The sequence below is a fragment of the Hippichthys cyanospilos genome, chromosome 20 (genome assembly GCF_059441005.1).
Source record: "Hippichthys cyanospilos isolate Australia breed blue-spotted pipefish chromosome 20, RoL_Hcya_1.0, whole genome shotgun sequence".
In the NCBI taxonomy this organism is placed as follows: Eukaryota; Metazoa; Chordata; class Actinopteri; order Syngnathiformes; family Syngnathidae; genus Hippichthys; species Hippichthys cyanospilos.
In genome coordinates, this window is record NC_142388.1 from 16,522,518 (window position 1) to 16,539,983 (window position 17,466).

Consider the following 17,466-nt stretch of genomic DNA (forward strand, 5'->3'; position numbering starts at 1 on the left):
ACAATGATGTTTTTAAAAAAACAGTCAAAATGTGCTCCACTCGGGCTGAAAACGCTTGTTTGGGACATTACATTAATGTTGACTATAAATCATAAACTAAGCATTTTTCAGCTGAAATAATGAATGTAGTCCTCTTAATTCTTGCTTCTAAAGCATACGCAAAAAGAAATTTCAATGTACAATGATGTTTTTTAAAAAACGGTCAAAATGTGCTCCACTCGGGCTGAAAACGCTTGTTCGGAACATTTCCTTAATGTTGACTATAAATCATAAACTAAGCATTTTTCAGCTGAAATAATGAATGTAGTCCTCTTAATTCTTGCTTCTAAAGCATACGCAAGCAGAAATTTCAATGTACAATGATGTTTTTAAAAAAAACAGTCAAAATGCGCTCCACTCGGGCTGAAAACGCTTGTTTGGAACATTTCCTTAATGTTGACTATAAATCATAAACTAAGCATTTTTCAGCTGAAATAATGAATGTAGTCCTCTTAATTCTTGCTTCTAAAGCATACGCAAGCAGAAATTTCAATGTACAATGATGTTTTTAAAAAAACAGTCAAAATGTGCTCCACTCGGGCTGAAAACGCTGTTGGGGACATTTCATTAATGTTGACTATAAATCATAAACTAAGCATTTTTCAGCTGAAATAATGAATGTAGTCCTCTTAATTCTTGCTTCTAAAGCATACGCAAGCAGAAATTTCAATGTACAATGATGTTTTTAAAAAAACAGTCAAAATGTGCTCCACTCGGGCTGAAAACGCTTGTTTGGGACATTACATTAATGTTGACTATAAATCATAAACTAAGCATTTTTCAGCTGAAATAATGAATGTAGTCCTCTTAATTCTTGCTTCTAAAGCATACGCAAACAGAAATTTCAATGTACAATGATGTTTTTAAAAAAACGGTCAAAATGTGCTCCACTCGGGCTGAAAACGCTTGTTCGGAACATTTCCTTAATGTTGACTATAAATCATAAACTAAGCATTTTTCAGCTGAAATAATGAATGTAGTCCTCTTAATTCTTGCTTCTAAAGCATACGCAAGCAGAAATTTCAATGTACAATGATGTTTTTAAAAAAAACAGTCAAAATGCGCTCCACTCGGGCTGAAAACGCTGTTGGGGACATTTCATTAATGTTGACTATAAATCATAAACTAAGCAATTTTCAGCTGAAATAATGAATGTAGTCCTCTTAATTCTTGCTTCTAAAGCATACGCAAGCAGAAATTTCAATGTACAATGATGTTTTTAAAAAAAACAGTCAAAATGTGCTCCACTCGGGCTGAAAACGCTGTTGGGGACATTTCATTAATGTTGACTACAAATCAAAAACTAAGCATTTTTCAGCTGAAATAATGAATGTAGTCCTCTTAATTCTTGCTTCTAAAGCATTCGCAAGCAGAAATTTCAATGTACAATGATGTTTTTAAAAAAACAGTCAAAATGTGCTCCACTCGGGCTGAAAACGCTGTTGGGGACATTTCATTAATGTTGACTATAAATCATAAACTAAGCATTTTTCAGCTGAAATAATGAATGTAGTCCTCTTAATTCTTGCTTCTAAAGCATACGCAAGCAGAAATTTCAATGTACAATGATGTTTTTAAAAAAACAGTCAAAATGTGCTCCACTCGGGCTGAAAACGCTTGTTTGGGACATGACATTAATGTTGACTATAAATCATAAACTAAGCATTTTTCAGCTGAAATAATGAATGTAGTCCTCTTAATTCTTGCTTCTAAAGCATACGCAAGCAGAAATTTCAATGTACAATGATGTTTTTAAAAAAACGGTCAAAATGTGCTCCACTCGGGCTGAAAACGCTTGTTCGGAACATTTCCTTAATGTTGACTATAAATCATAAACTAAGCATTTTTCAGCTGAAATAATGAATGTAGTCCTCTTAATTCTTGCTTCTAAAGCATACGCAAGCAGAAATTTCAATGTACAATGATGTTTTTAAAAAAAACAGTCAAAATGCGCTCCACTCGGGCTGAAAACGCTGTTGGGGACATTTCATTAATGTTGACTATAAATCATAAACTAAGCATTTTTCAGCTGAAATAATGAATGTAGTCCTCTTAATTCTTGCTTCTAAAGCATGCGCAAGCAGAAATTTCAATGTACAATGATGTTTTTAAAAAAACGGTCAAAATGTGCTCCACTCGGGCTGAAAACGCTTGTTCGGAACATTTCCTTAATGTTGACTATAAATCATAAACTAAGCATTTTTCAGCTGAAATAATGAATGTAGTCCTCTTAATTCTTGCTTCTAAAGCATACGCAAGCAGAAATTTCAATGTACAATGATGTTTTTAAAAAAAACAGTCAAAATGTGCTCCACTCGGGCTGAAAACGCTGTTGGGGACATTTCATTAATGTTGACTACAAATCAAAAACTAAGCATTTTTCAGCTGAAATAATGAATGTAGTCCTCTTAATTCTTGCTTCTAAAGCATTCGCAAGCAGAAATTTCAATGTACAATGATGTTTTTAAAAAAACAGTCAAAATGTGCTCCACTCGGGCTGAAAACGCTGTTGGGGACATTTCATTAATGTTGACTATAAATCATAAACTAAGCATTTTTCAGCTGAAATAATGAATGTAGTCCTCTTAATTCTTGCTTCTAAAGCATACGCAAGCAGAAATTTCAATGTACAATGATGTTTTTAAAAAAACGGTCAAAATGTGCTCCACTCGGGCTGAAAACGCTTGTTTGGGACATTACATTAATGTTGACTATAAATCATAAACTAAGCATTTTTCAGCTGAAATAATGAATGTAGTCCTCTTAATTCTTGCTTCTAAAGCATACGCAAACAGAAATTTCAATGTACAATGATGTTTTTTAAAAAACGGTCAAAATGTGCTCCACTCGGGCTGAAAACGCTTGTTCGGAACATTTCCTTAATGTTGACTATAAATCATAAACTAAGCATTTTTCAGCTGAAATAATGAATGTAGTCCTCTTAATTCTTGCTTCTAAAGCATACGCAAGCAGAAATTTCAATGTACAATGATGTTTTTAAAAAAAACAGTCAAAATGCGCTCCACTCGGGCTGAAAACGCTGTTGGGGACATTTCATTAATGTTGACTACAAATCAAAAACTAAGCATTTTTCAGCTGAAATAATGAATGTAGTCCTCTTAATTCTTGCTTCTAAAGCATACGCAAGCAGAAATTTCAATGTACAATGATGTTTTTAAAAAAACGGTCAAAATGTGCTCCACTCGGGCTGAAAACGCTTGTTTGGAACATTTCATTAATGTTGACTATAAATCATAAACTAAGCATTTTTCAGCTGAAATAATGAATGTAGTCCTCTTAATTCTTGCTTCTAAAGCATACGCAAGCAGAAATTTCAATGTACAATGATGTTTTTAAAAAAAGGGTCAAAATGTGCTCCACTCGGGCTGAAAACGCTTGTTTGGAACATTTCCTTAATGTTGACTATAAATCATAAACTAAGCATTTTTCAGCTGAAATAATGAATGTAGTCCTCTTAATTCTTGCTTCTAAAGCATACGCAAGCAGAAATTTCAATGTACAATGATGTTTTTAAAAAAACAGTCAAAATGTGCTCCACTCGGGCTGAAAACGCTTGTTTGGGACATGACATTAATGTTGACTATAAATCATAAACTAAGCATTTTTCAGCTGAAATAATGAATGTAGTCCTCTTAATTCTTGCTTCTAAAGCATACGCAAGCAGAAATTTCAATGTACAATGATGTTTTTAAAAAAACAGTCAAAATGTGCTCCACTCGGGCTGAAAACGCTTGTTTGGGACATGACATAAATGTTGACTATAAATCATAAACTAAGCATTTTTCAGCTGAAATAATGAATGTAGTCCTCTTAATTCTTGCTTCTAAAGCATACGCAAGCAGAAATTTCAATGTACAATGATGTTTTTAAAAAAAGGGTCAAAATGTGCTCCACTCGGGCTGAAAACGCTTGTTTGGAACATTTCCTTAATGTTGACTATAAATCATAAACTAAGCATTTTTCAGCTGAAATAATGAATGTAGTCCTCTTAATTCTTGCTTCTAAAGCATACGCAAGCAGAAATTTCAATGTACAATGATGTTTTTAAAAAAACAGTCAAAATGTGCTCCACTCGGGCTGAAAACGCTTGTTTGGGACATTACATTAATGTTGACTATAAATCATAAACTAAGCATTTTTCAGCTGAAATAATGAATGTAGTCCTCTTAATTCTTGCTTCTAAAGCATACGCAAAAAGAAATTTCAATGTACAATGATGTTTTTTAAAAAACGGTCAAAATGTGCTCCACTCGGGCTGAAAACGCTTGTTCGGAACATTTCCTTAATGTTGACTATAAATCATAAACTAAGCATTTTTCAGCTGAAATAATGAATGTAGTCCTCTTAATTCTTGCTTCTAAAGCATACGCAAGCAGAAATTTCAATGTACAATGATGTTTTTAAAAAAAACAGTCAAAATGCGCTCCACTCGGGCTGAAAACGCTGTTGGGGACATTTCATTAATGTTGACTACAAATCAAAAACTAAGCATTTTTCAGCTGAAATAATGAATGTAGTCCTCTTAATTCTTGCTTCTAAAGCATACGCAAGCAGAAATTTCAATGTACAATGATGTTTTTAAAAAAAGGGTCAAAATGTGCTCCACTCGGGCTGAAAACGCTTGTTTGGAACATTTCATTAATGTTGACTATAAATCATAAACTAAGCATTTTTCAGCTGAAATAATGAATGTAGTCCTCTTAATTCTTGCTTCTAAAGCATACGCAAGCAGAAATTTCAATGTACAATGATGTTTTTAAAAAAACAGTCAAAATGTGCTCCACTCGGGCTGAAAACGCTTGTTTGGGACATGACATTAATGTTGACTATAAATCATAAACTAAGCATTTTTCAGCTGAAATAATGAATGTAGTCCTCTTAATTCTTGCTTCTAAAGCATACGCAAGCAGAAATTTCAATGTACAATGATGTTTTTAAAAAAAGGGTCAAAATGTGCTCCACTCGGGCTGAAAACGCTTGTTTGGAACATTTCATTAATGTTGACTATAAATCATAAACTAAGCATTTTTCAGCTGAAATAATGAATGTAGTCCTCTTAATTCTTGCTTCTAAAGCATACGCAAGCAGAAATTTCAATGTACAATGATGTTTTTAAAAAAACAGTCAAAATGTGCTCCACTCGGGCTGAAAACGCTTGTTTGGGACATGACATTAATGTTGACTATAAATCATAAACTAAGCATTTTTCAGCTGAAATAATGAATGTAGTCCTCTTAATTCTTGCTTCTAAAGCATACGCAAGCAGAAATTTCAATGTACAATGATGTTTTTAAAAAAAGGGTCAAAATGTGCTCCACTCGGGCTGAAAACGCTTGTTTGGAACATTTCCTTAATGTTGACTATAAATCATAAACTAAGCATTTTTCAGCTGAAATAATGAATGTAGTCCTCTTAATTCTTGCTTCTAAAGCATACGCAAGCAGAAATTTCAATGTACAATGATGTTTTTAAAAAAACAGTCAAAATGTGCTCCACTCGGGCTGAAAACGCTTGTTTGGGACATGACATTAATGTTGACTATAAATCATAAACTAAGCATTTTTCAGCTGAAATAATGAATGTAGTCCTCTTAATTCTTGCTTCTAAAGCATACGCAAGCAGAAATTTCAATGTACAATGATGTTTTTAAAAAAACAGTCAAAATGTGCTCCACTCGGGCTGAAAACGCTTGTTTGGGACATGACATTAATGTTGACTATAAATCATAAACTAAGCATTTTTCAGCTGAAATAATGAATGTAGTCCTCTTAATTCTTGCTTCTAAAGCATACGCAAGCAGAAATTTCAATGTACAATGATGTTTTTAAAAAAAGGGTCAAAATGTGCTCCACTCGGGCTGAAAACGCTTGTTTGGAACATTTCCTTAATGTTGACTATAAATCATAAACTAAGCATTTTTCAGCTGAAATAATGAATGTAGTCCTCTTAATTCTTGCTTCTAAAGCATACGCAAGCAGAAATTTCAATGTACAATGATGTTTTTAAAAAAACAGTCAAAATGTGCTCCACTCGGGCTGAAAACGCTTGTTTGGGACATGACATTAATGTTGACTATAAATCATAAACTAAGCATTTTTCAGCTGAAATAATGAATGTAGTCCTCTTAATTCTTGCTTCTAAAGCATACGCAAGCAGAAATTTCAATGTACAATGATGTTTTTAAAAAAACAGTCAAAATGTGCTCCACTCGGGCTGAAAACGCTGTTGGGGACATTTCATTAATGTTGACTATAAATCATAAACTAAGCATTTTTCAGCTGAAATAATGAATGTAGTCCTCTTAATTCTTGCTTCTAAAGCATACGCAAGCAGAAATTTCAATGTACAATGATGTTTTTAAAAAAACAGTCAAAATGTGCTCCACTCGGGCTGAAAACGCTTGTTTGGGACATGACATTAATGTTGACTATAAATCATAAACTAAGCATTTTTCAGCTGAAATAATGAATGTAGTCCTCTTAATTCTTGCTTCTAAAGCATACGCAAGCAGAAATTTCAATGTACAATGATGTTTTTAAAAAAACAGTCAAAATGTGCTCCACTCGGGCTGAAAACGCTTGTTTGGGACATTACATTAATGTTGACTATAAATCATAAACTAAGCATTTTTCAGCTGAAATAATGAATGTAGTCCTCTTAATTCTTGCTTCTAAAGCATACGCAAACAGAAATTTCAATGTACAATGATGTTTTTAAAAAAACGGTCAAAATGTGCTCCACTCGGGCTGAAAACGCTGTTGGGGACATTTCATTAATGTTGACTACAAATCAAAAACTAAGCATTTTTCAGCTGAAATAATGAATGTAGTCCTCTTAATTCTTGCTTCTAAAGCATACGCAAGCAGAAATTTCAATGTACAATGATGTTTTTAAAAAAAACAGTCAAAATGCGCTCCACTCGGGCTGAAAACGCTGTTGGGGACATTTCATTAATGTTGACTATAAATCATAAACTAAGCATTTTTCAGCTGAAATAATGAATGTAGTCCTCTTAATTCTTGCTTCTAAAGCATACGCAAGCAGAAATTTCAATGTACAATGATGTTTTTAAAAAAAACAGTCAAAATGTGCTCCACTCGGGCTGAAAACGCTGTTGGGGACATTTCATTAATGTTGACTACAAATCAAAAACTAAGCATTTTTCAGCTGAAATAATGAATGTAGTCCTCTTAATTCTTGCTTCTAAAGCATTCGCAAGCAGAAATTTCAATGTACAATGATGTTTTTAAAAAAACAGTCAAAATGTGCTCCACTCGGGCTGAAAACGCTGTTGGGGACATTTCATTAATGTTGACTATAAATCATAAACTAAGCATTTTTCAGCTGAAATAATGAATGTAGTCCTCTTAATTCTTGCTTCTAAAGCATACGCAAGCAGAAATTTCAATGTACAATGATGTTTTTAAAAAAACAGTCAAAATGTGCTCCACTCGGGCTGAAAACGCTTGTTTGGGACATGACATTAATGTTGACTATAAATCATAAACTAAGCATTTTTCAGCTGAAATAATGAATGTAGTCCTCTTAATTCTTGCTTCTAAAGCATACGCAAGCAGAAATTTCAATGTACAATGATGTTTTTAAAAAAACGGTCAAAATGTGCTCCACTCGGGCTGAAAACGCTTGTTCGGAACATTTCCTTAATGTTGACTATAAATCATAAACTAAGCATTTTTCAGCTGAAATAATGAATGTAGTCCTCTTAATTCTTGCTTCTAAAGCATACGCAAGCAGAAATTTCAATGTACAATGATGTTTTTAAAAAAAACAGTCAAAATGCGCTCCACTCGGGCTGAAAACGCTGTTGGGGACATTTCATTAATGTTGACTATAAATCATAAACTAAGCATTTTTCAGCTGAAATAATGAATGTAGTCCTCTTAATTCTTGCTTCTAAAGCATGCGCAAGCAGAAATTTCAATGTACAATGATGTTTTTAAAAAAACGGTCAAAATGTGCTCCACTCGGGCTGAAAACGCTTGTTCGGAACATTTCCTTAATGTTGACTATAAATCATAAACTAAGCATTTTTCAGCTGAAATAATGAATGTAGTCCTCTTAATTCTTGCTTCTAAAGCATACGCAAGCAGAAATTTCAATGTACAATGATGTTTTTAAAAAAAACAGTCAAAATGTGCTCCACTCGGGCTGAAAACGCTGTTGGGGACATTTCATTAATGTTGACTACAAATCAAAAACTAAGCATTTTTCAGCTGAAATAATGAATGTAGTCCTCTTAATTCTTGCTTCTAAAGCATTCGCAAGCAGAAATTTCAATGTACAATGATGTTTTTAAAAAAACAGTCAAAATGTGCTCCACTCGGGCTGAAAACGCTGTTGGGGACATTTCATTAATGTTGACTATAAATCATAAACTAAGCATTTTTCAGCTGAAATAATGAATGTAGTCCTCTTAATTCTTGCTTCTAAAGCATACGCAAGCAGAAATTTCAATGTACAATGATGTTTTTAAAAAAACGGTCAAAATGTGCTCCACTCGGGCTGAAAACGCTTGTTTGGGACATTACATTAATGTTGACTATAAATCATAAACTAAGCATTTTTCAGCTGAAATAATGAATGTAGTCCTCTTAATTCTTGCTTCTAAAGCATACGCAAACAGAAATTTCAATGTACAATGATGTTTTTTAAAAAACGGTCAAAATGTGCTCCACTCGGGCTGAAAACGCTTGTTCGGAACATTTCCTTAATGTTGACTATAAATCATAAACTAAGCATTTTTCAGCTGAAATAATGAATGTAGTCCTCTTAATTCTTGCTTCTAAAGCATACGCAAGCAGAAATTTCAATGTACAATGATGTTTTTAAAAAAAACAGTCAAAATGCGCTCCACTCGGGCTGAAAACGCTGTTGGGGACATTTCATTAATGTTGACTACAAATCAAAAACTAAGCATTTTTCAGCTGAAATAATGAATGTAGTCCTCTTAATTCTTGCTTCTAAAGCATACGCAAGCAGAAATTTCAATGTACAATGATGTTTTTAAAAAAAGGGTCAAAATGTGCTCCACTCGGGCTGAAAACGCTTGTTTGGAACATTTCATTAATGTTGACTATAAATCATAAACTAAGCATTTTTCAGCTGAAATAATGAATGTAGTCCTCTTAATTCTTGCTTCTAAAGCATACGCAAGCAGAAATTTCAATGTACAATGATGTTTTTAAAAAAAACAGTCAAAATGCGCTCCACTCGGGCTGAAAACGCTTGTTTGGAACATTTCCTTAATGTTGACTATAAATCATAAACTAAGCATTTTTCAGCTGAAATAATGAATGTAGTCCTCTTAATTCTTGCTTCTAAAGCATACGCAAGCAGAAATTTCAATGTACAATGATGTTTTTAAAAAAACAGTCAAAATGTGCTCCACTCGGGCTGAAAACGCTGTTGGGGACATTTCATTAATGTTGACTACAAATCAAAAACTAAGCATTTTTCAGCTGAAATAATGAATGTAGTCCTCTTAATTCTTGCTTCTAAAGCATTCGCAAGCAGAAATTTCAATGTACAATGATGTTTTTAAAAAAACAGTCAAAATGTGCTCCACTCGGGCTGAAAACGCTGTTGGGGACATTTCATTAATGTTGACTATAAATCATAAACTAAGCATTTTTCAGCTGAAATAATGAATGTAGTCCTCTTAATTCTTGCTTCTAAAGCATACGCAAGCAGAAATTTCAATGTACAATGATGTTTTTAAAAAAACGGTCAAAATGTGCTCCACTCGGGCTGAAAACGCTTGTTTGGGACATTACATTAATGTTGACTATAAATCATAAACTAAGCATTTTTCAGCTGAAATAATGAATGTAGTCCTCTTAATTCTTGCTTCTAAAGCATACGCAAACAGAAATTTCAATGTACAATGATGTTTTTTAAAAAACGGTCAAAATGTGCTCCACTCGGGCTGAAAACGCTTGTTCGGAACATTTCCTTAATGTTGACTATAAATCATAAACTAAGCATTTTTCAGCTGAAATAATGAATGTAGTCCTCTTAATTCTTGCTTCTAAAGCATACGCAAGCAGAAATTTCAATGTACAATGATGTTTTTAAAAAAAACAGTCAAAATGCGCTCCACTCGGGCTGAAAACGCTGTTGGGGACATTTCATTAATGTTGACTACAAATCAAAAACTAAGCATTTTTCAGCTGAAATAATGAATGTAGTCCTCTTAATTCTTGCTTCTAAAGCATACGCAAGCAGAAATTTCAATGTACAATGATGTTTTTAAAAAAAGGGTCAAAATGTGCTCCACTCGGGCTGAAAACGCTTGTTTGGAACATTTCATTAATGTTGACTATAAATCATAAACTAAGCATTTTTCAGCTGAAATAATGAATGTAGTCCTCTTAATTCTTGCTTCTAAAGCATACGCAAGCAGAAATTTCAATGTACAATGATGTTTTTAAAAAAACTGTCAAAATGTGCTCCACTCGGGCTGAAAACGCTTGTTTGGGACATGACATTAATGTTGACTATAAATCATAAACTAAGCATTTTTCAGCTGAAATAATGAATGTAGTCTTCTTAATTCTTGCTTCTAAAGCATACGCAAGCAGAAATTTCAATGTACAATGATGTTTTTAAAAAAAGGGTCAAAATGTGCTCCACTCGGGCTGAAAACGCTTGTTTGGAACATTTCCTTAATGTTGACTATAAATCATAAACTAAGCATTTTTCAGCTGAAATAATGAATGTAGTCCTCTTAATTCTTGCTTCTAAAGCATACGCAAGCAGAAATTTCAATGTACAATGATGTTTTTAAAAAAACAGTCAAAATGTGCTCCACTCGGGCTGAAAACGCTTGTTTGGGACATGACATTAATGTTGACTATAAATCATAAACTAAGCATTTTTCAGCTGAAATAATGAATGTAGTCCTCTTAATTCTTGCTTCTAAAGCATACGCAAGCAGAAATTTCAATGTACAATGATGTTTTTAAAAAAACAGTCAAAATGTGCTCCACTCGGGCTGAAAACGCTGTTGGGGACATTTCATTAATGTTGACTATAAATCATAAACTAAGCATTTTTCAGCTGAAATAATGAATGTAGTCCTCTTAATTCTTGCTTCTAAAGCATACGCAAGCAGAAATTTCAATGTACAATGATGTTTTTAAAAAAACAGTCAAAATGTGCTCCACTCGGGCTGAAAACGCTTGTTTGGGACATTACATTAATGTTGACTATAAATCATAAACTAAGCATTTTTCAGCTGAAATAATGAATGTAGTCCTCTTAATTCTTGCTTCTAAAGCATACGCAAACAGAAATTTCAATGTACAATGATGTTTTTAAAAAAACGGTCAAAATGTGCTCCACTCGGGCTGAAAACGCTTGTTCGGAACATTTCCTTAATGTTGACTATAAATCATAAACTAAGCATTTTTCAGCTGAAATAATGAATGTAGTCCTCTTAATTCTTGCTTCTAAAGCATACGCAAGCAGAAATTTCAATGTACAATGATGTTTTTAAAAAAAACAGTCAAAATGCGCTCCACTCGGGCTGAAAACGCTGTTGGGGACATTTCATTAATGTTGACTATAAATCATAAACTAAGCATTTTTCAGCTGAAATAATGAATGTAGTCCTCTTAATTCTTGCTTCTAAAGCATACGCAAGCAGAAATTTCAATGTACAATGATGTTTTTAAAAAAAACAGTCAAAATGTGCTCCACTCGGGCTGAAAACGCTGTTGGGGACATTTCATTAATGTTGACTACAAATCAAAAACTAAGCATTTTTCAGCTGAAATAATGAATGTAGTCCTCTTAATTCTTGCTTCTAAAGCATTCGCAAGCAGAAATTTCAATGTACAATGATGTTTTTAAAAAAACAGTCAAAATGTGCTCCACTCGGGCTGAAAACGCTGTTGGGGACATTTCATTAATGTTGACTATAAATCATAAACTAAGCATTTTTCAGCTGAAATAATGAATGTAGTCCTCTTAATTCTTGCTTCTAAAGCATACGCAAGCAGAAATTTCAATGTACAATGATGTTTTTAAAAAAACGGTCAAAATGTGCTCCACTCGGGCTGAAAACGCTTGTTTGGGACATTACATTAATGTTGACTATAAATCATAAACTAAGCATTTTTCAGCTGAAATAATGAATGTAGTCCTCTTAATTCTTGCTTCTAAAGCATACGCAAACAGAAATTTCAATGTACAATGATGTTTTTAAAAAACGGTCAAAATGTGCTCCACTCGGGCTGAAAACGCTTGTTCGGAACATTTCCTTAATGTTGACTATAAATCATAAACTAAGCATTTTTCAGCTGAAATAATGAATGTAGTCCTCTTAATTCTTGCTTCTAAAGCATACGCAAGCAGAAATTTCAATGTACAATGATGTTTTTAAAAAAAACAGTCAAAATGCGCTCCACTCGGGCTGAAAACGCTGTTGGGGACATTTCATTAATGTTGACTACAAATCAAAAACTAAGCATTTTTCAGCTGAAATAATGAATGTAGTCCTCTTAATTCTTGCTTCTAAAGCATTCGCAAGCAGAAATTTCAATGTACAATGATGTTTTTAAAAAAAGGGTCAAAATGTGCTCCACTCGGGCTGAAAACGCTTGTTTGGAACATTTCATTAATGTTGACTATAAATCATAAACTAAGCATTTTTCAGCTGAAATAATGAATGTAGTCCTCTTAATTCTTGCTTCTAAAGCATACGCAAGCAGAAATTTCAATGTACAATGATGTTTTTAAAAAAACGGTCAAAATGTGCTCCACTCGGGCTGAAAACGCTTGTTTGGGACATGACATTAATGTTGACTATAAATCATAAACTAAGCATTTTTCAGCTGAAATAATGAATGTAGTCCTCTTAATTCTTGCTTCTAAAGCATACGCAAACAGAAATTTCAATGTACAATGATGTTTTTTAAAAAACGGTCAAAATGTGCTCCACTCGGGCTGAAAACGCTTGTTCGGAACATTTCCTTAATGTTGACTATAAATCATAAACTAAGCATTTTTCAGCTGAAATAATGAATGTAGTCCTCTTAATTCTTGCTTCTAAAGCATACGCAAGCAGAAATTTCAATGTACAATGATGTTTTTAAAAAAACGGTCAAAATGTGCTCCACTCGGGCTGAAAACGCTTGTTCGGAACATTTCCTTAATGTTGACTATAAATCATAAACTAAGCATTTTTCAGCTGAAATAATGAATGTAGTCCTCTTAATTCTTGCTTCTAAAGCATACGCAAGCAGAAATTTCAATGTACAATGATGTTTTTAAAAAAAACAGTCAAAATGTGCTCCACTCGGGCTGAAAACGCTGTTGGGGACATTTCATTAATGTTGACTACAAATCAAAAACTAAGCATTTTTCAGCTGAAATAATGAATGTAGTCCTCTTAATTCTTGCTTCTAAAGCATTCGCAAGCAGAAATTTCAATGTACAATGATGTTTTTAAAAAAACAGTCAAAATGTGCTCCACTCGGGCTGAAAACGCTGTTGGGGACATTTCATTAATGTTGACTATAAATCATAAACTAAGCATTTTTCAGCTGAAATAATGAATGTAGTCCTCTTAATTCTTGCTTCTAAAGCATACGCAAGCAGAAATTTCAATGTACAATGATGTTTTTAAAAAAAGGGTCAAAATGTGCTCCACTCGGGCTGAAAACGCTTGTTTGGAACATTTCATTAATGTTGACTATAAATCATAAACTAAGCATTTTTCAGCTGAAATAATGAATGTAGTCCTCTTAATTCTTGCTTCTAAAGCATACGCAAGCAGAAATATCAATGTACAATGATGTTTTTAAAAAAACAGTCAAAATGTGCTCCACTCGGGCTGAAAACGCTTGTTTGGGACATGACATAAATGTTGACTATAAATCATAAACTAAGCATTTTTCAGCTGAAATAATGAATGTAGTCCTCTTAATTCTTGCTTCTAAAGCATACGCAAGCAGAAATTTCAATGTACAATGATGTTTTTAAAAAAAGGGTCAAAATGTGCTCCACTCGGGCTGAAAACGCTTGTTTGGAACATTTCCTTAATGTTGACTATAAATCATAAACTAAGCATTTTTCAGCTGAAATAATGAATGTAGTCCTCTTAATTCTTGCTTCTAAAGCATACGCAAGCAGAAATTTCAATGTACAATGATGTTTTTAAAAAAACAGTCAAAATGTGCTCCACTCGGGCTGAAAACGCTTGTTTGGGACATGACATTAATGTTGACTATAAATCATAAACTAAGCATTTTTCAGCTGAAATAATGAATGTAGTCCTCTTAATTCTTGCTTCTAAAGCATACGCAAGCAGAAATTTCAATGTACAATGATGTTTTTAAAAAAACAGTCAAAATGTGCTCCACTCGGGCTGAAAACGCTGTTGGGGACATTTCATTAATGTTGACTATAAATCATAAACTAAGCATTTTTCAGCTGAAATAATGAATGTAGTCCTCTTAATTCTTGCTTCTAAAGCATACGCAAGCAGAAATTTCAATGTACAATGATGTTTTTAAAAAAACAGTCAAAATGTGCTCCACTCGGGCTGAAAACGCTTGTTTGGGACATTACATTAATGTTGACTATAAATCATAAACTAAGCATTTTTCAGCTGAAATAATGAATGTAGTCCTCTTAATTCTTGCTTCTAAAGCATACGCAAGCAGAAATTTCAATGTACAATGATGTTTTTAAAAAAACAGTCAAAATGTGCTCCACTCGGGCTGAAAACGCTTGTTTGGGACATTACATTAATGTTGACTATAAATCATAAACTAAGCATTTTTCAGCTGAAATAATGAATGTAGTCCTCTTAATTCTTGCTTCTAAAGCATACGCAAAAAGAAATTTCAATGTACAATGATGTTTTTTAAAAAACGGTCAAAATGTGCTCCACTCGGGCTGAAAACGCTTGTTCGGAACATTTCCTTAATGTTGACTATAAATCATAAACTAAGCATTTTTCAGCTGAAATAATGAATGTAGTCCTCTTAATTCTTGCTTCTAAAGCATACGCAAGCAGAAATTTCAATGTACAATGATGTTTTTAAAAAAAACAGTCAAAATGCGCTCCACTCGGGCTGAAAACGCTGTTGGGGACATTTCATTAATGTTGACTACAAATCAAAAACTAAGCATTTTTCAGCTGAAATAATGAATGTAGTCCTCTTAATTCTTGCTTCTAAAGCATACGCAAGCAGAAATTTCAATGTACAATGATGTTTTTAAAAAAAGGGTCAAAATGTGCTCCACTCGGGCTGAAAACGCTTGTTTGGAACATTTCATTAATGTTGACTATAAATCATAAACTAAGCATTTTTCAGCTGAAATAATGAATGTAGTCCTCTTAATTCTTGCTTCTAAAGCATACGCAAGCAGAAATTTCAATGTACAATGATGTTTTTAAAAAAACAGTCAAAATGTGCTCCACTCGGGCTGAAAACGCTTGTTTGGGACATGACATTAATGTTGACTATAAATCATAAACTAAGCATTTTTCAGCTGAAATAATGAATGTAGTCCTCTTAATTCTTGCTTCTAAAGCATACGCAAGCAGAAATTTCAATGTACAATGATGTTTTTAAAAAAAGGGTCAAAATGTGCTCCACTCGGGCTGAAAACGCTTGTTTGGAACATTTCATTAATGTTGACTATAAATCATAAACTAAGCATTTTTCAGCTGAAATAATGAATGTAGTCCTCTTAATTCTTGCTTCTAAAGCATACGCAAGCAGAAATTTCAATGTACAATGATGTTTTTAAAAAAACAGTCAAAATGTGCTCCACTCGGGCTGAAAACGCTTGTTTGGGACATGACATTAATGTTGACTATAAATCATAAACTAAGCATTTTTCAGCTGAAATAATGAATGTAGTCCTCTTAATTCTTGCTTCTAAAGCATACGCAAGCAGAAATTTCAATGTACAATGATGTTTTTAAAAAAAGGGTCAAAATGTGCTCCACTCGGGCTGAAAACGCTTGTTTGGAACATTTCCTTAATGTTGACTATAAATCATAAACTAAGCATTTTTCAGCTGAAATAATGAATGTAGTCCTCTTAATTCTTGCTTCTAAAGCATACGCAAGCAGAAATTTCAATGTACAATGATGTTTTTAAAAAAACAGTCAAAATGTGCTCCACTCGGGCTGAAAACGCTTGTTTGGGACATGACATTAATGTTGACTATAAATCATAAACTAAGCATTTTTCAGCTGAAATAATGAATGTAGTCCTCTTAATTCTTGCTTCTAAAGCATACGCAAGCAGAAATTTCAATGTACAATGATGTTTTTAAAAAAACAGTCAAAATGTGCTCCACTCGGGCTGAAAACGCTTGTTTGGGACATGACATTAATGTTGACTATAAATCATAAACTAAGCATTTTTCAGCTGAAATAATGAATGTAGTCCTCTTAATTCTTGCTTCTAAAGCATACGCAAGCAGAAATTTCAATGTACAATGATGTTTTTAAAAAAAGGGTCAAAATGTGCTCCACTCGGGCTGAAAACGCTTGTTTGGAACATTTCCTTAATGTTGACTATAAATCATAAACTAAGCATTTTTCAGCTGAAATAATGAATGTAGTCCTCTTAATTCTTGCTTCTAAAGCATACGCAAGCAGAAATTTCAATGTACAATGATGTTTTTAAAAAAACAGTCAAAATGTGCTCCACTCGGGCTGAAAACGCTTGTTTGGGACATGACATTAATGTTGACTATAAATCATAAACTAAGCATTTTTCAGCTGAAATAATGAATGTAGTCCTCTTAATTCTTGCTTCTAAAGCATACGCAAGCAGAAATTTCAATGTACAATGATGTTTTTAAAAAAACAGTCAAAATGTGCTCCACTCGGGCTGAAAACGCTGTTGGGGACATTTCATTAATGTTGACTATAAATCATAAACTAAGCATTTTTCAGCTGAAATAATGAATGTAGTCCTCTTAATTCTTGCTTCTAAAGCATACGCAAGCAGAAATTTCAATGTACAATGATGTTTTTAAAAAAACAGTCAAAATGTGCTCCACTCGGGCTGAAAACGCTTGTTTGGGACATGACATTAATGTTGACTATAAATCATAAACTAAGCATTTTTCAGCTGAAATAATGAATGTAGTCCTCTTAATTCTTGCTTCTAAAGCATACGCAAGCAGAAATTTCAATGTACAATGATGTTTTTAAAAAAACAGTCAAAATGTGCTCCACTCGGGCTGAAAACGCTTGTTTGGGACATTACATTAATGTTGACTATAAATCATAAACTAAGCATTTTTCAGCTGAAATAATGAATGTAGTCCTCTTAATTCTTGCTTCTAAAGCATACGCAAACAGAAATTTCAATGTACAATGATGTTTTTAAAAAAACGGTCAAAATGTGC